Source organism: Protopterus annectens, chromosome 8.part0 (genome assembly GCF_019279795.1).
Source record: "Protopterus annectens isolate FY-2018-M chromosome 8.part0, PAN1.0, whole genome shotgun sequence".
NCBI lineage: Eukaryota > Metazoa > Chordata > Ceratodontiformes > Protopteridae > Protopterus > Protopterus annectens.
In genome coordinates this window covers 1,522,733,679-1,522,758,754 of record NC_056741.1, presented here as the reverse complement: position 1 = coordinate 1,522,758,754, position 25,076 = coordinate 1,522,733,679, and positions in this window count along the sequence as shown.

Genomic DNA, 25,076 nt, shown 5'->3' with positions numbered 1-25,076 from the left:
CATTTCTTTTGAATGAGGAATTACAACCCTCTGAGATTTTAGACTTAGAAATGTTAAAAGCAATGCAGACACTTACTACGAAAGCTGAAAAACAAAGATGGGTAAAACAAGGAACAATTCTTGAAAAGGGGCTGTACATCTCAAAAGAAAGGAAACTGATATTGCCATCCAATTTGTTTAGCTATGCAGCTTTGTTGAGCCATGGGCAGAGCCACGTCTCAACAGGGGGGATGGTACAGCTGGTGAACCAAGTGTTCACGACATATGGCCTCACAAATTACTCTAAAAAATTATGCGCGGTATGCCACGTTTGTAATAAACAACAAGGGGTGCTAAAGCCCAAGCAAGGGAGTTTCCCTACACCACCATATCCATTTCATACTATCTGTATGGATTTCATAGAGTTTAATAAATGTGAGAATAAGAAGTATTGTCTTGTCATTGTAGATATGTTTTCCAGATGGGTGGAAGCCTTTCCGACTAAAAATACAGATGCTAATAAAATAGAAGAAGTAGATCAACACCACGAAGGATATAACGAACTTTATTTCACATAAAATCCACAGAAATAAGCGCTTTCGCGTGCTTCCAATGCACACTTCTTCAGATAAGTTTAAAATCTTGGTAGAAGCATACACTTTATATATCAAAAAACATAATTACTTAATGAGTTAATTGGTTCAATTATTTAGATATATTATCTGCTTCATTTAAAGCTACAATCCACAATATCGCAGTAACTTACAGAATATTTTAAAAAGTGAAAAAGAAGAAAAATCATCATATTTATTCTATCAGCACTATGCACAATAGTATTTAATAAAACTTTTACACTGTGCAGCTGTCAATTCATAAGAGAACTGTGGATATAGTGAAAATACATCTAATAGTTCATATTTCGTTAGCCATGAACAGAGAACTAACCGGAGTCATCACTAGCTTGCCAATAATCAAATGAACGTGGGACATCTATGAATAGCCATAAAAAACATTGTGTAAAAAACCTTTAAAAGGCTATGAACGAATAGTTAAAACAAACAGTTATAAATATATGTATATATAAATAAATAAATATATCAGTAATAAATAAATAAATAAATAATGAATGTGCATATATATATACATATGAATATATGAGGCATATAATAAATAAATAAAGTGAAATGAACAACATACATAGCCTGTAATATAGCCCAACTTCACTATCACTTATATGTATGTATTATATATAAAATGGCATAGAATAAGTGGACATGTATAACTAGCCAATCTATGAAATAATCATTTGTAATATCACAACTCTGTATCATCATAGATAGACCTGAACAGTAGCTAATCTAAAAAATATATATATAGTTATACTTATTAATATATAGCATCATTTATAATATTCCACTATTATAGGCCTTATCTATATGTCAGATTAACTGAAATATGAATGAAATCAATGATATTTTCGTTTCTTTAAATGTGACCTAATACTAACATAGCTATTGAGGCCTGGATACTGTTGTGCTCGAACCCTAAAGATCCAATCTAATTCTAGGCTCTCCAAATCATTAAAGTTTTCACCTCTTCGTGGATTTATAATTCTTTTTTGTAACACTCTAAATAGGCGGTATTCCACGTTTGTAATAAACAACAAGGGGGTGCTAAAGCCCAAGCAAGGGAGTTTCCCTACACCACCGTATCCATTTCATACTATCTGTATGGATTTCATAGAGTTGAATAAATGTGAGAATAAGAAGTATTGTCTTGTCATTGTAGATATGTTTTCCAGATGGGTGGAAGCCTTTCCGACTAAAAATACAGATGCTACAACGGTGGCCAAAGTTCTTGTTAAAGAAATCATCCCTAGATTCGGCATTCCGGAAAAGATCTACAGTGACAACGGCACACACTTTGTGAACCAGACCATACAACAGTTAAGTAGACATTTTGGAATTTCTTTATAAAACCATTGTGTGTATCACCCACAATCTGCAGGGCTAGTAGAGAGGCATAATGGGATTTTGTAAGTTAAGAAAGTTAATAACAGAAACACAGAGACATTGGATGTACTGTCTGCCCCTGGCACTGTTGAGCATGAGAACTGTTCCGAATGCAAAAGGATTGACTCCTTTCGAAAAACTCTTTGGAAGGGCATATTATATACCTCAGTGGAAATCTCTCATGCCCGCAGACCAGGAAGCTAACAGTACATTAGCAGAGTATATGCATAATTTGTTAAATTCTAAACATTTGTTGCAGTTAAATTCTGTTTCAGATAAAGAAGGAACCAGACCGTCAGAAGTGGCAGTGTCCCCTGGAACTTGGATCTGGCTGAAGGTAGTTAAGAAAAAGAATTGGGCATCTCCAAAGTGGGAAGGTCCATATCAAGTGCCTTTGTCAACACCCACTGCAGTCAAAATCGCAGAGCATGCCTCCTGGATCCACCTGACGCACTGTAAATTAGTTAAAAACTTTGAACTGGACAAAAATCTTGTTACATGCCAAGAGCAAAAATGATAGAGTCCAAAAGAAACAGGAATGCATTACAACCCTTTCCTCAGAAGTATTGTATAATCATCCTGTTAACTGTACTAGTGACAATAATCTTTTTTTGTGGCCTTTCTTTTTCCAGCCACACAGACTGAACTGAATAAATGGGAAGCGTTACTCATAAACTGGCATCCAAACTTTAACACTTACCAGGCAATTAAATATGTGTATGCTGAGACTTTCAGTGTTTCAAATTGCTGGATTTGCACAGCTTTGCCAACCGCATATGGGGGGTTATTAATGACTACGGTCCCCCTAGGGGTCAATGAGACCTGGGAAAACTTGATTTATGATACCTCAACCATTACAGCACAAGATAAAATAGCATTGCACTTGTCTGTTCCACAAAAGGAAACTGTGTGTTTTTATAAAAATGATACTGTTCAGGTGGGTTGGAGCAATTTTAATGTGACTGTTCCTTATAGATGTTACACGAAAGGTAACAAAGTAGATCTTTATTGTAATACAAACTATGATTCATTTCTTGGATTGATGCATAAAACACTTGATGAAGTAAAACATAATTCTGTTCTTTATAAACAGCTGTCTATAATTGATAGAATAATGTTTCATGCAGGGTGAGTGTATATTCATGGCAAGGTTACTACTAAAGTAGAGGACTGTTATTTTGTGTGTGGCAGAAAGGCATACAAGTGGTTACCTGAGAATTGGTCCGGCAGTTGTTTTTGGGTTACCTGGTTCCGGCCATATGACACACTGCAGTTTTGCCTAGAGGAAAATTTTGAAATGTCTGAGAGGTCATCAAGAAACCTGTGAATCCAGTGGGACAAATCGATGCACGTTGGAAAGACCATCATTCCCTAGGCAAAGGACTGCAACATATGGACTTGAGTGATAGTGTTATATCGTGGGCAGGCATATTACCAGCATATGGAGTAGTGAAATCGATTTGGGAGCTGAGAAAACTGTCAAAACTTCTTGAAGTAATGAGCAATGCAACTTTTTCTGCTCTCGAATTGGTGACTGATGAACTGAATGCAATGAGAACTGTGGTGCTCCAAAACCGCATGGTTCTCGACTTCACCCTAGCAGTGAGAGGTGGTACTTGCGCTTTAATCCAAGAAAAATGCTGTTCTTATATTCCTGACCATAAACAAGAGATAGACAATCATCTTGAGGTGATTCAGCAAGTGTCAGCCATGACCAAACCAGACCCAAACCCACTGATGGACTTTTTCCAGAAATGGTTTGGGGGGGGGGTACCATCCTAATGAACATCCTGATTGCCATTTGTGTAGGAATGCTCCTATTAGGAGTATGTGTTTGTTGTGGTATCCCTTGCATGAAAAGACTGATTAAAGATTTTATAGACATGTCAGTTTCTGAAACCTTATATCAAAGTACTGAGTTTGAAGAACTGTTAAAAGACTGAAAATGCTTTCATAAGTTTAAACTGAATGACTCTCTTAACTGCAAATCCTGAGTGGAAAAGGTTAGGAGAAGAAAATAAACTGTTTAAGATTATTTTGAAAGTAGAATAAAAGTATTAATAGGGGGGAAATGTCAGAAAAATATGTATTAATGTGTGTATTAGTAATATGCTTAGTGCATTTAGAGCTTAAAAGGTTTAACACATTTATTCTATTTCATACTGCATAAATCTGTACAAACTGCAGTTGCTTTCTGACCTTGTATTATTAGCTAAAATATTGCTTGTGCCTTGGACATTTACTGAGAAGCAAATGATTTCTGCTTGCATTAAGAAAATAATGAATAGAACAATACTACTTGTATAAACCTAGATAAGGAGTTCCGCTCGTGCTATGAGAAAATACACAGCTGTAGAAGTTACAGATAATTAGGACAAAGCTTACTTGAAAACATAAACTGCAATCAGCATTTGCTTGTATCTGTATTAGAAGAGTACCTTGAAATGTAACACTGTACAATGGAAGCTTGTAAACGGATTACTGATCACCAAGACCAGGTTGTTTTTCTGAAAAGTTTCTCACAAATTTAGTCATGTCAGCAGAAAATCTGAAGTAGCATCTGCTGTAGAACAATGCTAAAAGTTGTGTTTGATTACATCAGCTTAGAAGGCCATGTCTTGTAAAACAGTATAAGAATTAATGTACTACCTGTTAATAGTTAGACAAATCCTTGTATTTGCATGTTTTTGTCTCCTTGCGGCAAGGAAATTAAAGTGCCTTAATTGAACCTTACATGTATTGGTCTTTGAAGTTTTTTCCTTTGACAGGTACACTTCCCACATGCCCCCTGCACATGTGCAGACTACCCCATTACCTCAGCAAACTATGGAGTTTCACACAAAGCCTGCAAGGAAAATTCACTGCTCTCTCTCAACCTCCCTAACTGGTGAAAACTACTGACATCATAACCCTCTCAATGAACCGAAATTCCTCAGATGACAAAACCAAATGCTCAACCCGAAGTTGTGACAGTCTAAATTTTTATAAATATATATATATATATATATATATATATATATATATATATATATATATATATATATATATATATATCTATATATATATCATAGACCTAGGATTAAATTAGTTCCAATCATATTCTTTTAATTATCATTTTGACCAGAGACCAATCACTGTCCCTGATGTTGACTCTAATTTTTTAACTCTAGCCCTCTTAATCCCTCCTAAAACTAATGACTTTGGAGGAAAGGTGGTGAATTACACTTGAGTAATTACAATAATTAAGAGTTGTAATCTTCTTTCACTGCAGAAAATGTGTATTAATTCACATGCTCTGATTTTGTCGTTTCAAGTTAATAGCACTAATATTTTAAAAGTGTCCCTGATTGTCCATGAGTTTTTCTTGACTTGTCCCTGCTTGTCAATTTGCAGCCTGGATTTTGGTAGCACAGGTCCGACACAATTTCTTGACGGTGCCAAGACAAAGCCCCATTTTTATGAAAATTGGACTGAAATAGTGCCTCTACCAGACAGCAACCCCAACCAGTTTAAAAGCACCAAACCATAAAACAACATGCCAGATTACCATGTACTCTCCAATGCCCAAGCTATTTCCATTTCCTTCTCACATCATCATTTCACCCAAACATCCCCAATCTACACAAGCCACCATACCTGCCATGCCTCAATTCTGAGATCTTCAAACACCAAAAGCTGACCCTGGCTGACAATTCCAGACTCTTACTGCCATATACCTGAAAGCTCACCAATACTGTGCAAATCCACACCAGAACTCTGCTCTGTTTTTTTTTTTAATGGGCAATTATCTATACAATTCCTGTCAGCTCTCAACACAGAACATCCGAGGAGCCTAACATAGGTGGGGGGGACAAAACCCTGTACAAATAGTGAAATGAAACAAGTGACCACAAAACCACAGCAATCTCAAAGCCAGGAGGATAGATATATATATATATATATATATATATATATATATATATATATATATATATATATATATATATATATATATATACACACACACAAACTAGCAATATATACTTCACAGACGACATGCCCACCAACCAGCACCCCGTGGCCTACCTTTCTCGCAGAAACCCAAAGGTCGTCATGGATGTACCTCGCCTTAGCAAGTTCATGTCAAATGTGATAGCCTAAACCTCTTAAGCCCCTCCCCATAATTATCTCACTTCCTCCCAACCATCCCTGCCTCCACTTAACCCTTTCACCTCCTCAACCCACTTCACTTTCCTTAATATTAACCTAAACTCCCCCACCATGAAGATGTCCCGGGAAAACTTAGTTTGTTGCCATACTTCATTTAGCAGTGCATAGCTTTAACTGACTACAGCAAAGTCAGGACTATGGAACAAACCTTGTTAGTAGTGCATAGCTTTAACTGACGACATCAAGGTCAATACTATGGAACAAACCTTGTTAGTAGTGCATAGCATTAACTGACTAAAACAAAGTCAGGACTATGGAACAAAGCTTGTTAGCAGTGCATAGATTTAACTGACGACATCAAATTCAGCACTATGGCACAAACCTTGTTAGCAGTGCATAGCTTTAACTGACGACATCAAAGTCATGACTATGGAACAAACCTTGTTAGCAGTGTGTAGCTTTAACTGACAAACATCAAAGTCAGGACTAAAGAACAAACCTTGTTTGCAGTGCATAGCATTAACTGACGACATCAAAGTCATGACTATGGAACAAACCTTGTTAACAGTGCATAGCATTACCTGACGGCATTAAATTCAGGACTATGGAACTAATTTTGTTAGCTGCGCATAGCATTAACTTACAGCATTAAAGTCAGGACTATAGAACAAAGCTTGTTAGCAGTGCATTGCTTTAACTGACGACATCAAAGTCAGGACTATTGAACAAAGCTTGTTAGCAGTGATTAGCTTTAACTGAAGACATCAACGTCAGGACTAATGCGCAAAGCTTGTTAGTAGTGCAAAGCTTTATCTGACGACATTAAAGTCAGATCAATTAAACAAAGCTTGTTAGCATTGAATAGCTTTAACTGACGACATCAAAGTCAGGACTATGGAACAAACCTAGTTAGCAGTTCATAGCTTTAACTGATGACATCAAAGTCAGGACTATGGAACAAACCTTGTTATCAGTGCATAGCTTTAACTGATGACATCCAAGTCAGGACTATTGAACAAAGCTTGTTAGCAGTGCATAGCTTTAACTGAAGACATCAACGTCAGGGCTAAGGAGCAAAGCTTGTTGGTAGTGTATAGCTTTATCTGACGACATTAAAGTCAGGACTATGGAACAAAGTTTGTTAGCAGAGCATAGCTTTAACTGACGACATCAAAGTCAGGACTATGGAACAAAGATTGTTAGCAGTGCATAGCTTTAACTGACGACATCAAATTCAGGACTATGGAACAAAGCCTGTTAGCAGTGCATAGCTTTAACTGACGACATCAAAGTCAGGACTATGGAACAAACCTTGTTAGCAGTTCATTGCTTTAACTGATGACATCAAAGTCAGGACTATGGAACAAACCTTGTTAACAGTGCATAGCCTTAATTGACGACATCAAAGTCAGGACTATGGAACAAACCTTGTTAGCAGTGCATTGCTTTTAATAATGATATCAAAGTCAGGACAATGGAACAAACCTTGTTTGCAGTGGATAGTTTTAACTGAAAACGTCAAAGTCAGGACAATGGAGCAAAGCTTGTTAGCAGGGCATAGCTTTAACTGTTGACTTCAAAATCAGGTTATAGAACAAAGCTTGTTAGCAGAGCATAGCTTTAACTGACGACATCAAAGACAAGACTATCAAACAAACTTTGTTAGCAGTGCATAGCTTTAACTTACGAAATCAGAGTCAGGACTATGGAACAAACCTTGTTAACAGTGCATAGCTTTAACTGACGAAATCAAAGTCTGGACTATGGAACAAAGTGTGTTAGCAGTGCATAGCTTTAAATGATGACATCAATGTCAGGACTATGGAACAAACCTTGTTAGCAGTGGATAGCTTTAACTGAAAACATCAAAGTCAGAACAATAGAGCAAACCTTGTTAGCAGTGATTAGCTTTAACTGATGACATTCAAAGTCAGGACTATGGCACAAACCTTGTTAGCTGTGCATGGCTTTAACTAACAACATCAAAGTCAGGACTATGGAACACACCTTGTTAGCAGTGCATAGTTTTAACTGATTACATCAGAGTCAGGACTATGGAACAAACCTTTTTAGCAGTGCATAGCTTTTTCTGATGACATTAAAAAAGTCAGGTCTAATGAACAAACCTTGTTAGCAGTGGATAGCTCTAACTGACGACATCAAAGTCAGGACTAAAGAACAAATCCTTGCTAGCTGTACAATGCATTAACTGACAACATCAAAGTCAGGACTATGGAACAAATCTTGTTAGCAGAGCATAGCTTTAAATACCAACATCAAAGTCAGGACTATGGAAAAAAGCTTGTTAGCAGTGCATAGCTTTAACTGACGAAATTAAAGTCAGGACTATGGTGCAAAGCTTGTTAGCAGTGCATAGCTTTATCTGCTTATATTAAAGTCAGGACTGGAACAAAGCTTGTTAGAAGTGCTAAGCTTTAACTGATGACATCAAAGTCAGGATTATGGAATAACTTTTGTTAGCAGTGCATAGCATTAACTGATGGCATTAAAGTCAGGACTATGGAACAAAGCTTGTTAACAGTGCACAGCTTTAAATGATAACATCAAAGTCAGGACAATGGAACAAACCTTGTTAGCAGTGGATAGCTTTAACTGAAAGCATCAAAGTCAGGAAAATCGAGCAAACCTTGTTAGCAGTGATTAGCTTTAACTGATGACATTCAAAGTCAAGACTATGGCAGAAACCTTGTTAGCTGTGCATGGCTTTAACTAGCAGCATCAAAGTCAGGACTATGGAACAAACCTTGTTAGCAGTGCATAGTTTTAACTGATTACATCAATGTCAGGACTATGGAACAAACCTTTTTAGCAGTGCATAGCTTTAACTGATGACATCAAAGTCAGGACTATGGAACAGATATTCTTAGCAGGGCATAGCTTTATCTGATGACATTAAAAAAGTCAGGTCTAATGAACAAATCTTGTTAGCAGTGGATAGCTCTAACTGACGACATCAAAGTCAGGACTATAGAACAAATCCTTGCTAGCTGTACAATGCTTTAACTGACGACATCAAAGTCAGGACTATGGAACAAAGCTTGTTAGCAGAGCATAGCTTTAAATAACAACATCAAAGTCAGGACTATGGAAAAAAGCTTGTTAGCAGTGCATAGCTTTGTCTGCTGACATTAAAGTCAGGACTGGAACAAAGCTTGTTCACAGTGCTAAGCTTTAACTGACGACATCAAAGTCAGGAATATGGAACAATTTTTGTTAGCAGTGCTAAGCTTTAACTGATAACATCAAAGTCAGGACTATGGAACAAATTTTGTTAGCACCGCATAGCTTAAACTGAAGACATCAAAGTCAGGACTATGGAACAAAGCTTGTTAGCAGGTCATAGCTTTAAATGATGACATCAAAGTCAGGACTATGGAACAAACCATGTTAGCAGTGCATAGCTTTAACTGATGACATCAAAGTCAGGACTATTGAAACAACCATGTTTGCAGTGCATAGCTTTAAATGATGACATCAAAGTCAGGACAACGGAACAAACCTTGTTAGCAGCGGATCGCATTATCTGAAAACATCAAAGTCGGGACAATGGAGCAAACCTTGTTAACAGTGATTAGCTTTAACTGATGACATTCAAAGTCAGGACTATGGCACAAACCTTGATAGCTGTGCATGGCTTTAACTAACAACATCAAAGTCAGGACTATGGAACAAACCTTGTTAGCAGTGCGTAGCTTTAAATGATGACATCAAAGTCAGGACTATGGAACAAACCTTGTTAGCAGTGCATAGTTTTAACTGATTATATCAAATTCAGGACTATGGAACAAAGATTTTTAGCAGTGAATTGCTTTAACTGATGACATCAAAGTCAGGACTATGGAACAAACCTTCTTAGCAGGACATAGCTTCATCTGACGACATCAAAGTCAGGAGTATCGAAAAACCTTTTTAGCAGTGCATAGCTTTATCTGATGACATTAAGAAAGTCAGGTCTAATGAACAAATCCTTGCTAGCTGTACATAGCTTTAACTGATGACATTAAAGTCAGGACTATGGTGCAAAGCTTGTTAGCAATGAATAGCTTTATCTGCTGACATTAAAGTCAGGACTATGGAACAAAGCTTGTTAGCAGTGCTAAGCTTTAACTGATGACATCAACCTCCAGACTACGGAACAAACTTGTTAGCAGTGCATATCTTTAAATGATGACATCAAAGTCAGGACAATGGATCAGACCTTGTTAGCAGTGATTAGCTTTAACTGAAGACATTCAAAGTCAGGACTATAGCTCAAACATTGTTAGCTGTGCATGGCTTTAACTAACAACATCAATGTCAGGACTGTGGAACAAACCTTGTTAGCAGTGCATAGCTTTAAATGATGACATTCAAAGTCAGGACTATGGAACAAACCTTTTTAGCAGTGCATTGCTTTAACTGATGACATCAAAGTCAGGACTATGGAACAAACGTTCTTAGCAGGGTATAGCTTTATCTGACAACTTCAAAGTCCGGACGCTGAAACAAATCTTTTTAGCAGTGCATAGCTTTATGTGATGACATTAAGAAAGTCAGGTCTAATGAACAAACCTTGTTAGCAGTGGATAGCTCTAACTGACAACATCAAAGTCAGGACTAGAACAAATCCTTGCTAGCTGTACATAGCTTTAATTGACGACATCAAAGTCAGGGCTATGGAACAAAGCTTATTAGCAGGGCATAGCTTTAAATAACAACTTCAAAGTCAGGACTATAGAAAAAAAGCTTATTAGCAGTGCATAGCCTTAACAGACGAAATTAAAGTCAGGACTTTGGTGCAAAGCTTGTTAGCAGTGCATAGCTTTATCTGACATTAAAGTCAGGACTATGGAACAAAGCTTGTTAGCAGTGCTAAGCTTTAACTGATGAAATCAAAGTCAGGACTATGGAACAAATTTTGTTAGCAGCGCATAGCTTTAACTGACGACATCAAAGTCAGGACTATGGAACAAACCTTGTTAGCAGTGCATAGCTTTAACTGACGACATCAAATTCAGGACTATGGAACAAACTTGTTAGCAGTGCATAGCTTTAACTGACGACATCAAAGTCAGGACTATGGAACAAAGCTTGTTAGCAGTGCATAGCTTTAAATGATGACATCAAAGTCAGGACTATGGAACAAACCTTGTTAGCAGTGCATAGTTTTAACTGATTACATGAAAGTCAGGACTATGGAACAAACCTTTTTAGCAGTGCATAGCTTTACCTGATGACATCAAAGTCAGGACTATGGAACAAACCTTCTTAGCAGGGCATAGCTTTAGCTGAAGACATCAAATTTAGGACTATGGAACAAACCTTTTTAGCAGTGCATAGCTTTATCTGATGACATTAAGAAAGTCAGGTCTAATGAACAAACCTTGTTAGCTGTGGATAGCTCTAACTGACGACATCAAAGTCAGGACTATAGAACAAATCCTTGCTAGCTGTACATAGCTTTAACTGACGACATCAAAGTCAGGTCAATGGAACAAAGCTTATTAGCAGGTCATAGCTTTAAATAACAACATCAAAGTCAGGACTATGGCAAAAAGCTTGTTAGCAGTGCATAGCTTTAACTGACGAAATTAAAGTCAGGACTATGGTGCAAAGCTTCTTAGCAGTGTATAGCTTTATCTACTGACATTAAAGTCAAAACTATGGAACAAACCATGTTAGCAGTGCATAGCTTTAAATGATGACATCAAAGTCAGGACAATGGAACAAAGCTTGTTAGCAGTGCATAGCTTTAACTGATGACATCAAAGTCATGACTATGGAACAAACCTTGTTAGCAGTGCATAGCATTACCTGACGGCATTAAATTCAGGACTATGGAACTAATTTTGTTAGCTGCGCATAGCATTAACTTACAGCATTAAAGTCAGGACTATGGAACAAAGCTTGTTAGCAGTGCATTGCTTTAACTGAAGACATCAACGTCAGGACTAAGACGCAAAGCTTGTTAGTAGTGCATACTTTATCTGACGACATTAAAGTCAGGACTATGGAGCAAAGCTTGTTAGCAGTGCATAGCTTTAATTGACGACATCAAATTCAGGACTATGGATCAAACCTTGTTAGCAGTGCATAGCTTTAACTGATGACATCAAAGTCAGATCAATGAAACAAAGCTTGTTAGCAGTGAATAGCTTTAACTGACGACATCAAATTCAGGACTATGGAACAAAGCCTGTTAGCAGTGCATAGCCTTAACTGACGGCATTAAAGTCAGGACTATGGAACAAATTTTGTTAGCAGCGCATAGCTTTAACTGTCTACATAAAGTCAGGACTATGGAATAAAGCTTGTTAGCAGTGCATTGCTTTAACTTACGACATCAAATTCAGGCTATGGAACAAAGCTTACTAGCAGTGTATAGCTTTATCTGATGACATCAAAGTCAGGACTATGGAACAAACCTTGTTAGCAGTGCATTTCTTTAAATATTGATATCAAAGTCAGGACAATGGAACAAACCTTGTTTGCAGTGGATAGTTTTAACTGAAAACATCAAAGTCAGGACAATGGAACAAAGCTTGTTAGCAGGGCATAACTTTAACTGACGACATCAAAGACAAGACTATCAAACAAACTTTGTTAGCAGTGCATAGCTTTAACTTACGAAATCAGAGTCAGGACTATGGAACAAAGCTTGTTAGCAGTGTATACCTTTTACTGACGACATCAAAGTCAGGCTATGGAATAAACCTTGTTACTAGTGGATAGCTTTAACTGAAAACATCAAAGTCAGGAGAATGGAGCAAATCTTGTTAGCAGTGATTAGCTTTAACTGATGACATTCAAAGTCAGGACTATGGCACAAACCTTGTTATCAGTGCATAGCTTTAACTGACAAAATTAAAGTCAAGACTACAGAACAAAGCTTGTTAGCAGTGCATAGCTTTAACTGAAGACATCAATGTCAGGGCTACAGAGCAAAGCTTGTTAGCGGTGTATAGTTTTAACCGATTACATCAAAGTCAGGACTATGGAACAAACCTTTTTAGCATTGCATTGCTTTAACTAATGACATCAAAGTCAGGACTATGGAACAAATCTTGTTAGCAGTGCATAGTTTTAACTGATTACATCAAAGTCAGGACTATGGAACAAACCTTCTTAGCAGGGCATACCTTTAACTGATGACATCAAAGTCAGGACTATGGAACAAACCTTTTTAGCAGTGCATATCTTTATCTGATGACATTACAAAAGTCAGGTCTAATGAACAGATCTTGTTAACAGTGGATAGCTCTAACTGACGACATCAAAGTCAGGCCTATAGAACAAACCTTGCTGGCTGTACATAGTATTAACTGTCGACATCAAAGTCAGGACTATGGAACAAAGCTTGTTAGTAGGACATAGCTTTAAATAATGACATGAAAGTCAGGACTATGGAAAAAAGCTTGTTAGCAGTGCATAATTTTAACTGATGAAATTAAAGTCAGGACTATGGAATAAAGCTTGTTGTCCCGGTCCCCTTCAATAACACACGTCACACCAAATGACATTTGACAACCTTTATTAAAATTCCATAACATAGCTTTGATCACCAACTTTATAAATTACAACTATTCATGATATAATTGATTTTAAATACAGCATAACATCCTTGTAATGTTAATATCAGGGCAGAGTACCTACTCCCCCAGCCCCAGTAAGCAGCATCCATATTTCTACTCACTTACTATGCTTATGAAGCAGCGTCCCATCTCACTTCATACACCATTCATTGCAATGTTAGTCAGGGCAGTGTACCAACTCACCCTGCCCAACAAGCAGGATCCATACCTCTGCTCGCTTACTTTACTTATGAAGCAGGGTCCCAACTCACTTCATACATCATCCATTGAATTACCTTCCACCAAATAAGCACCATCCTTACCTCAGCTTGCTTATCTATTCAGCAAGCTTCCTCCAACTACTCATTTCCTTTTCCCAGATCCTTGAAATGAACATCCAGACATCAGAGGGGGAACAGAAGAGGGCAAGCCTATCCCTCTTCTCCACCTACCCCACTGATAAAATAGCCCTACACCCCACCAACAGAAAGTGGGAGGGTGGGTGGGTAGCAAGTTCATGCCAAATGTGACTGCTTAACCCAACTAAGCTAGCCTAAACCTCTTCAGCCCCTCCCCATAATTTACTCACTTCCTCCCAACCATCCCTGCCTTCACTTAACCTTTTCACCTCCCCAATCCACTTAACTCCCCTTAATATTAACCTAACCCCCCCCATGAAGATGTCCCGGACAACTTAGTCTGTTACCGAACTTCATTAGTCCTGGTCCTCTTCAATAACATACATCACACCAAATGACATTTGACAACCTTTATTAAATTTCCATAACATAGCTTTAATCAACAACTTTATTAATTACAACTATTCATGATATAATTGATTCTAAATACAGCATAACATCCTTGTAATTTTAATCAGGGCAGAGTACCTACTCACCCAGCCCCAGTAAGCAGCATCCATACCTCTACTCACTTACTTTACTTAAGAAGCAGCATCCCATCTCACTTCATACACCATTCATTGTAATGTTAATCAGGGCAGTGTACCTACTCACCCTGCCCAACAAACAGAGTCCATACCTCTGCTTGCTTACTTTACTTATGAAGCAGCATCCCAACTCCCTTCATACACCATCCATTGAATTACCTTCCACCAAATAAACACCATCCTTACCTCAGCTTGCTTATCTATTCAGCAAGCTTCCTCCAACTACTCATTTCCTTTCCCCAGATCCTTGAAATGAACATCCAGACATCAGAGGGGGAACAGAAGAGGGCAAGCCTATCCCTCTTCTCCGCCAACCAGCCTGACCAGGCTGTTCCCCCTCCCTTCTACCCAAAAATGTTCAATCCACTTCCCATAAATGGAAGGGTCAAGCCAAACATCATTTGGTGTGCCCATCATCTGTAAAGCACCTTAGAATCCCGTCATAAACCCCTTTGCCATGCCATCACTGAAACACCCTAATGAAACAAAATAAAGCAGGATTACCATGTCCCATTATAAAACCGGAACATCCACACCAAGTGAACACATACCCTTTTAGCCCGCTCCCTTCAAAGCTGCAATCATGGCTCAACCTGAATGTATTGCCAGTCTATAACCACAACAAAGCCACAAACTATAACCTCTTGAATTCCAGACAGCACCCATTCAAACTAGTAGCAAGTCTCACACCCAAGACCATGTTAACCGTTGCATATCACCTTAGCCCATCCACCCAGTTCTATATGTGCAACAGCTCCATTACCATAGAGAATAGTTTATCTGCAAAACTTTAATGTCCTAACATTAGATGGCAGAATCCAGCACCCCTTGACCTAGTTCCTGAAAACTCACCTATGCTCAACAATGAAATACTCTACGTGCCAAGCCATAAACACCCCCAATTCACTCATTACCAAACTATTCTCAACCCCTGTTTGTCCCTAACCTTTCCCCCTCAAAACTCTTTTCTTATGTTACCTATACCACTAGTATCCTACAGCTGCCTTATGTGGCAACCAGGCTTCCTTAAACCTTCTAAGTCCCCCATAACAACACACCTAGTTTCTAACTACCCCAACACAGCCACCTACCTACCATGCTTCCTAAAACCCTATCTACAAAATTCATCCAAACCTCGAGTGAAATGATCCTTGTGCTATCCTGTAAAATCTTAACTTGGTATGTATCAATACTACCTACTCAAGAGTCAAACCTGTCAACCCCAAATTGTCACCCATTATGAACAAACTCCAGCACCATGTCAAACCCACCTTGCCCTTTCCCCCACCTACGGTTCAAACAACTGGATGAGTGAATACAACTTCCCAAGGTGCCAAACAAGCAAGGATTGACTTCACTGGCTTGCAGAAGGCATAGGTATGTAGCCCCATACATTCCTGTGCTTCTATGAACATCATGACCCTACTCATCCCATGGGATCCCCACACTCCCCATAAACCATCTGACAGTTTTCCCTTTGGCCACCTTTACCTAACTTTTCCTTACTTGCCTCCTATACCAATGCAATAATCAGCTCCCACTAATTAAACACAGAGCTCAAACATGCCTTACTAAAACGATAACTCAGACTCTCCTTGTGTTCCACTCAAGTGTCAAGAATGTCCATCCTATCAAATCACCTTTCAAATCCCCTTTCCAGGCCACAGCATGATGCCTTCTGCACTCCAGCAATCTGAAAAGAATGAAACAATGATAAATTCTATGTGCACATGCACCATGATTACTTAACATGGAGGCACTGATCCAGGACCCCTGCCACCTCATCAAACCCTTACCTATGGCCAATGGTTGTGCTCCCTTACTATTGAATGCAAATGCCCAAAAGCAGGAACAAATTTCAACATTAATCTAACATACTAACAGTTAATAGAACAAATTGTACAACCCATTAACCCTGATATTATTACTGAAATGCCTGTCCTTCTCTGACAAGCAGAGTAAAACCCTCTACCAAAACTCTAACTTTGACATCCACTTACTTCCATCAGTAACTGTTGCTCACTTGTGTTCACCTTGTGTAACCTTCTTATTCGGCACTGCTTCCATCATCTGCAAATTCACTGTATCGCCAAAACTGGTACTCTGCACACCACCATCTACAAAGAAAAAGGACAACATTAAACTCTAATAGTAATGAGCAGGCTCCACCTTATACCCACCTCTTTCAAAGTACAGCTGCAGCGTTCCACAACCACATCTGCAGAAAGAAAAAGACATGTAAAACATCCAAAATACATAACACGCATTCCAAGGCATCTTCAAGGGCAACCTATCCTGCCAACCCTGGAAAAAATGTACCACCACCCCACCCATCTATGACAAAGCAGCCCTAACCGAAACTACGTGCCCATGACCTTATTAAATACCCAAGATAAATTTAACTACCAGTCGAGTATGCTACAAGTAAACCCCATACATGAAGGGACCTAGGGGATGGAGTTGTATATGTGTCTTGTATAAAATGGCCAACTTAAGACACAACCTTGCTCATAATATTGTGAATTCTGTGCTGTAGTCATTTGGTTGTTGTTTATAAAAGTTACATTTTGATCTTTTCTGACTTAATCTAATGCAGAATAGGGAGTAGATAACATAGGATCATAAGATCATAGGATCACAGGAGGTCACTAGACCAATGGCCCAGGGGCTCTACATCTATTTACTTCCTAACAAAACAGCAGACTGCGTTCAAAACAAAGAAAGTGTTTCAACCTGGCAATCTGATGACACTCATTTCTAGCCCTTTCAAATTCAAACTACGTCCGTAGCTGTGCAACCTGTCTCACATCCTGTCCACACTCCCCATGGTAGTACAACTCAATACATGACCCATCCAAACAATTACCAGTTCACCTCCAAGCCTCTAGCCAGCCCCAATACTACTCCAAACACTAAACTTATCAATCATGCTTCCCTGAAATATAGAGCATTGATAACATGACAGGCTTAGCACTAAACTGAATTCCTGAATGCAGGAAATTTAACTTTAATACAGCTGCCCTGAACGAAAGCTATAATTGAGTTGTAGATTAAAGTCCTTCAGGTACACTTCTCTCATGCCCCCCACGCATGGGCAGACTACCCCATTACCTCAGCAAACTCTGGAGTTTCACTTAAAGCCTGCAAGGAAAATTCACTGCTCTGTCAACCTCCCTAACTGGAGAAAACTACTCACATCATAACCTTCCCAATGAACCGCAATTCCTCAGATGACAAAACCAAATGCTCAACCCGAGCTTGTGACAGTCTAATTTTTTGATATATATATATATATATATATATATATATATATATATATATATATATATATATATATATATATAATAGACCTAGGATTAAATTAGTCCCAATCATATTCTTTTAATTATCATTTTGACCAGAGACCCAATTTTATGCAATCAGTAGCCTCATACCTTTCACTGTCCCTGATGTTGACTCAAAATTTTTAACTCTGTCCCTTTTAATCCCTCCTAAAACTAGTGACTTTGGAGGAAAAGTGGTGAATTACACTTGAGAAATGACAATAATTAAGAGTTATAAACTTCTTTTAGTGCAGAAAATGTGTATTAATTCACATGCTCTGATTCTGTCAATGTTTCAAGTTAATAGCACTAATATTTTAAAAGTGTCCCTGATTGTCCCTAAGTTTTTCTTGACTTGTCCCTGCTTGTCGATTTGCGGCCTGGAATTTGGTAGAACAGGTCCCACACAATTTCTTGAAGGTGCAAAGCCCGAAGCCCCATTTTTATGAAAATTGGACTGAAACAGGACTCAAATTCAGGGCATACAAGAGCTAGAACATAGACTAGTATTCATGTATTTATGTACTGAGACCCCAGTACTCCAAGTGTTAACTATAAATTACACTAATAAGAAACTCCAGAAGACACGGGAAAAGACACCACCATGCCCCTCCCTGCCTCTACCAGACAGCAACCCCCTGTAGCATAGCTACCACCATTCTAAAAGAACCAGTTTAAAAGCACCAAACCATAAAACAAATCCCACAATACTCAAACAAGTGCTTCCAGTCATTTGACAAACTGTTCTACCTGTATCAACAATCGTTCATGCCAGATTACCATGTACTCTCCAATGCCCAAGCAGCCAAACCAATCATAAGGCAATGTCGCTATTTCCATTTCCTTCTCTTTTGTTTAGGCAATCATGAAACCGAAGGCCACATCATCATTTCACCCAAACATCCCCCACTACTATATCCTTACGTACCAGTCATTCCGCGAGTATAACGCTGACAGCCAGTCGCAATCTACACAAGCCACCATACCAATTAACATCACAACCCCCCATACAGTTCACTAGGTAATCATTTTATACTTTTTTTTTTTTTTGCGCTCAACCATGCCCCGTACTCAACCCCTCTACCATGCCCCAACTAATCACAATAAAAATGACACTGCCTGTCAGCTGTCCAACTCAGCAACTCATTCTGAGCCCGCAAAACCTGCCCAGTACAGCTGAGCCATTACTTACGCACATGTGCAGATAATAGTAGCAACTGTTGTGTAACCCCCAAGCCCGCGAAGAGGCTTCCAGTAGATCTTCAAACACCAAAAGCTGACCCTGACTAACAATTCCAATTAGTTGAGGGATGCATGCAACAACGAAAAGTCACTTGAATCGACTCTTACTGCACTATACCTGGAAAGCTCACAAATACTGTGCAAATCCATAACACAGCCAGTCTCGTTGAGGAAGTCAAGCACCGGAGTCTCCCCATGATGCGCCAAAAACGCCAACCTCTTCGCTTCACCAGAACTCTGCTCCATTTTTTTTTTTTTTTTTAATTTAACGGGCAATTATCTGCACAATTCCTGTCAGATCTCAACACAGAACATCCAAGGAGCCTAACATAGGTGGGTGGCCAAAACCCTGTGTTCGGAAACTTAGCCAGAGCCCACAACTAGTGAAATGAAACAAAGCATGTCCTCTCCAACCACCTTGGTCCAGAGTGACCATCAAACCATGGCAATCTCCAAAACCACACCCTACAGCCCAACCACAAAGCCAAGGGGGATAGCCAGCCAACACCAAACCATGTACCCACTTTTTTTTTTTTAAATAAATATATATATATATATATATATATATATATGCAAACTAGCAATATATACTTCACAGACCACATCCCCCCCCCCAACCAGCACCCCGAGGCATACCTTCCTCGCAGAAACCCAAAGGTCATCATGGACGTACCTCACCTTAGCAAGTTCATGCCAAATGTGACTGCTTAACCCAACTAAGCTAGCCTAAACCTCTTAAGCCCCTCCCCATCATTATCTCACTTCCTACCAACCATCCCTGTTTCCACTTAACCCTTTCACCTCCCCAACCCACTTGACTCCCCTTAATATTTACCTAAACCCCCCCACCATGAAGATGCCCCAGGACAACTTAGTTTGTTGCTAAACTACATTTAGTAGTGCATAGCTTTAACTGACGACATCAAAGTCAGGAATATTGAACAAAGCTTGTTAGCAGTGCATAGCTTTAACTGACGACATCAAAGTCAGGACTATGGAACAAACCTTGTTAGCAGTGCATAGCTTTATCAGACAACATCAAAGTCAGGACAATGGAACAAAGCTTGTTAGCAGTGCATAGCTTGATCTGCTGACATTAAAGTCAGGACTACGGAACAAAGCTTGTTTGCAGAGCATAGCTTTATCTGACGACATCAAAGTCAGAACAATGGAACAAAGCTTGTTAGCAGTGAATAGCTTTAAATGACGACATCAAATTCAACACTATTGCACAAACCTTGTTAGCAGTGCATATAATTAACTGATGGCATTAAAGTCAGGACTATGGAACAAATCTTGTTTGCAGTGGATAGCTTTAACTGACGACATCAAAGTAAGGACTATGGAAACAACCTGTTTAGCAGTGCATAGCTTTAGCTAACACCATCAATGTCAGGACTATTGAACAAAGCTTGTTAGCAGTGCATAGCTTTAACTGAAAACATCAAAGTCAGGCTATGGAACAAAGCTTGTTAGCAGTGCATTGCTTTAACTTACAACATCAAAGTCAGGCTATGGAACAAAGCTTGTTAGTAGTGCATAGCTTTAACTGATGACAACAAAGTCAGGACTATGGAGCAAAGCTTGTTAGCAGTGCATAGCTTTAACTGATGACAACAAAGTCAGGACTATGGAGCAAAGCTTGTTAGCGGTGCATAGCTTTAACTGACGACATCAAAGTCAGGACGATGGAGCAAACCTTGTTAGTCATGCATAGCGTTATCTGATGACATAAAATTCAGGACAATGGAACGAATTTTGTCAGAAGTGGATAGTGTTAACTGATGACATCAAGGTCAGGACTATGGAATAAACCTTGTCAGCAGTGCATAGCTTTAAATGATGATATCAAAGTCAGACTATGGAACAAAGCTTGTTAGCAGTGCATCGCTTTATCTGACTACATCAAAGTCAGGACTATATAACAAACCTGGTCAGCAGGGCATAGCTTTAACTGACAGCATCAAGGTCTGGACTATACAACAAACCTTGTCAGCAGTGCATAGCTTAAGCTGACAACATCAAAATCAGGACTATAGAACAAACCTTGTCAGCAGGGCATAACGTTAACTGATAACATCAAAGTCAGGACAACAGAAAAAACCTTGTCAGCAGGGCATAGCTTTAACTGACAGCATCAAGGTCTAGACTATACAACAAACCTTATCAGCAGTGCATAGCTTAAGATGACAACATCAAAATCAGGAACATAGAACAAACCTTTTCAACAGTGCATAGCTTTAGCTGACAACATCAAAGTCAGGACTATAGAACAAACCCTGTCAGCACTGCATAGCTTTAGCTGACAACATCAAAGTCAGGACTATAGAACAAACCCTGTCAGCACTGTACAGCTTTAACTGACAGCATCCACATCAGGACCATAGAACAAACCCTGTCAGCAGTGCATATCTTTAGCTGACATCAACGTCAGGACTATGGAACAAACCTTGCCAGCAGTGCATAACTTTAACTGACCACATCAAAGTCAGGACTATGGAACAAACCTTGCCAGCAGTGTATAACTTTAACTGACCACATCAAAGTCAGGACTATGGAACAAACCTTGTCAGCAGTGCATAACTTTAACTGACAACATCAAAGTCAGGACTATGTGGATCAAACCTTGTTAGCAGTGCATAACTTTAACTGACAACATCAAAGTCAGGACTATGTGGATCAAACCTTGTTAGCAGTGCATAACTTTAAATGACAACATCAAAGTCAGGACTATGTGGATCAAACCTTGTTAGCAGTGCATACCTTTAAATGACAACATCAAAGTCAGGACTATGGAACAAACCTTGTCAGCAGTGCATAGCTTTAACTGACAACATCATAGTCAGCACTATGGAACAAACCTTGTTAACAGTTTATAGCTTTAACTGACAACATCAAAGTCAGGACTATAGAAGAAACCCTGTTAGCATTGCATAGCTTTAATTGCTTGACTCTTGTGCATACAGTAATGCTACTTGTAGATTTGTCTTTTGTCATTTTTTTGAAAGTCACATATAAAATAGTACAAAAAATAAAAATGTGATCCTCTCACTGTTTATGAATGTCTCCTTAATTATTAAATCAGGCAGCTGGTCAATAGAGAAAGAGAGTGCAGCAGGCCTGTATGAAAAGTAAGCATGGTCCCTATAGCAGTCAGTATGGGAAGGTAAAGGACCAGTCAGGAACTTGGTTACTAAAGGGTAGGAGACATTTGGAACCAGAGTCAATGTATTTTATATGATCTCTGATGCTTCAATAAATGGCTACCAGTGCCTTTCTAATGATTTTTGTGTAAGAGTATTTGGGCATGGTGAGTTTGTTTTTAACATAAACCATGCATCTACAGCCCCTTTTTCCAATTTTTGCATATGGGGTCAGCGTGTCATTTCAGCAGTAACAGTCATTTACGGCCAAGGTTTACACTACTGGGTGGCTGGCCTGCCACTGTAGTTCTTCCATACCACAAACTCACACACACACTCATGCCTGTGGCCAATTTAGAGTATTCAGTCCACCTACTGCATGTCTTTGGAATGTGGGAGGAAACTGGAGCACCCAAAAGAAGCCCACACAAACACAGGGAGCACATGCAGACTCTGTACAGAATGCACCCTGGCCAAGAATCAAACCAGAATTCAGGATTCAAGAATTGAGCTTTTGCTGTTTCTTTTTTTAATCATCTAGATATTACTATTATGCTGACTTTGTCATGCTGTCATTTTCATTTCAAAGGACTAAGTTTTGGGAGACTGTGGCAGTCTGCTGTTGGTGGATGTTTAACTGTTTCAACTATTTTCACTTATCTTTCTTATCTGGGGATGACTGATGTTAGGACAAGTAGGAATACGTAAGTGCTACTTTAAAATGGCCATTGCTGGGTAAGAGTCAAAAATCACCATACAGTTTTGATAAGACATAACATGCTGATATTGAGACTCTTCAGTGGTTTCGGTAATAATCACATATTTATTTATTTATGTATGTATGTATATATGCATGTATGTATGTATGTATGTATGTATGTACGTAAGTTTGTCAATAAGCAACAAAAATCCTTACCTTGTTCTTTAGTGGCATTGCTTTTGGATATTAGAGCTAAGTGACTAACACCTTCATTATCTTAGTGGCAGAAAATGTGTAAATAGCTTTATAGTTAGGTACTAGGCTAGCTGCCCTTGTGGGCCATTTTAAGGCTAGCCAGTTTCTATTATTGTGCTCAAATCACCCTATTTCATTTAATTAGAGATTGCAATTACCCATTCCATGATTGATAATTATATACTACCACTAATGAGAATAAATGGGATTATAACACACATAATTTAAGGGCCCCTTGTACTGAATAAAGCATTTAGGAGCCATCCTTGTCCATTATTAGTACAGAAGGGAGCAGTTCTGTTTCCCGTCCAGAAATCCAAGTTGTGCTCGAGAATGGACACAGATGAACTTTCTTTTATGTTCTAGAGCAGTGTTATACTCTGTGAGATATACCTGAATCCTCAAGACATTCTGTTGATGTTGCAGAAGAGGTTTAGATCCCTAGACCCAGTATTTCTGATGCCTTCTGGTTTGTTGTGGTGCAGTAAATTCATCAATATTGGGTTGGTAAAGTATATGTTTGCACTTTATAGTAATTGACCTTCAGATGTGACTCTGTGATCTCTGATAAACACTGTATGTACTGCACAGCAGTCACTTCAATTGTTTTGTGACTGAACCCTGAGATGTATGACACACAGGCTTAAGATGGGGAACAGCACACCGCTATGACAGAACACTTAAGTGAGTAGGAGTACAGTTGGTGTTGGTGGCAAAGCAGCAAACAAGTCATACAGTAACTGAAAGTAATTGAAAGTTTTGCAGTACTAACCCATAAAAAACAAATTAGTCTACATCCTTGCAGTATATTGTTAATATTGGCATGATTGTGTGCTCAGTGATTGTAAAAGAGTCATCAGACAAGGTTGCCCATTGAAAGTCACACTTATATGTGCATGCATATATGTGCACGTCCATGGATATATATCTGTTATATTATATACGTGTGTATCAAACCAAAAAAACAAAATCTAACCAGTGAAAATGTCTTATTTCACATTTTTGCAGGGTAAAAGCCCTCCTGCACCCACACCCCCGCTACTTAAATATACCAACTCCGAGATCGCACTACAGTGAAGAGAACGGTAAATTTCCTGTTTTGCACTGTACGGCGATCTCCATTCACAAGGTTCAATATTTCACACCTTCGATCATCTAGTCTTCACAGATCCAAGGTTCAATGTTGAGAAATTTCGATTTTCTGAAGTAGACTCACTATATATAGGGGTGCACTAGGTTAATGACAACTAGGCCATTATACACCTAGCTGTGCAACTTAAAAGTGACCTACAAGTTTAATGCTTTAGGCATTTATAAAGGGGGTGATTTTTCATTTTGACATGATTTACTGACTGACTGTTCAAAGACAAAGGCGCCAGACCAGAGGTAAATTTCTGATTTCCATCCAATAGTCCAATTTGGATGTTGTTTCACAGGGATTGGGAGCATATTCCAGAGAATGTGAATTTTTTGCAATACATACCAGTCTCTCCAACATGCCCTATTTATGTCAAAAGCAATATTTAGGTTTTTGGGACCAATAGTTCTGACACTTTTTGTTTTGGGGATGTGCAAAAGATTCATCTGAGCAGTGTCCATGGATGCCTTGAAAGCCAGGCATAAACTGTCTCTCAGCAGTTTGCAGGAGACAGAGTATAGAGCTAGGGCTTCCAGGTGATTCTCATAGGACACTGTGTTTATGCCCTGTATTTTTTTGTAAGGAACCTTTGTGAATTTTCCAGTTGCTGTATGTGTC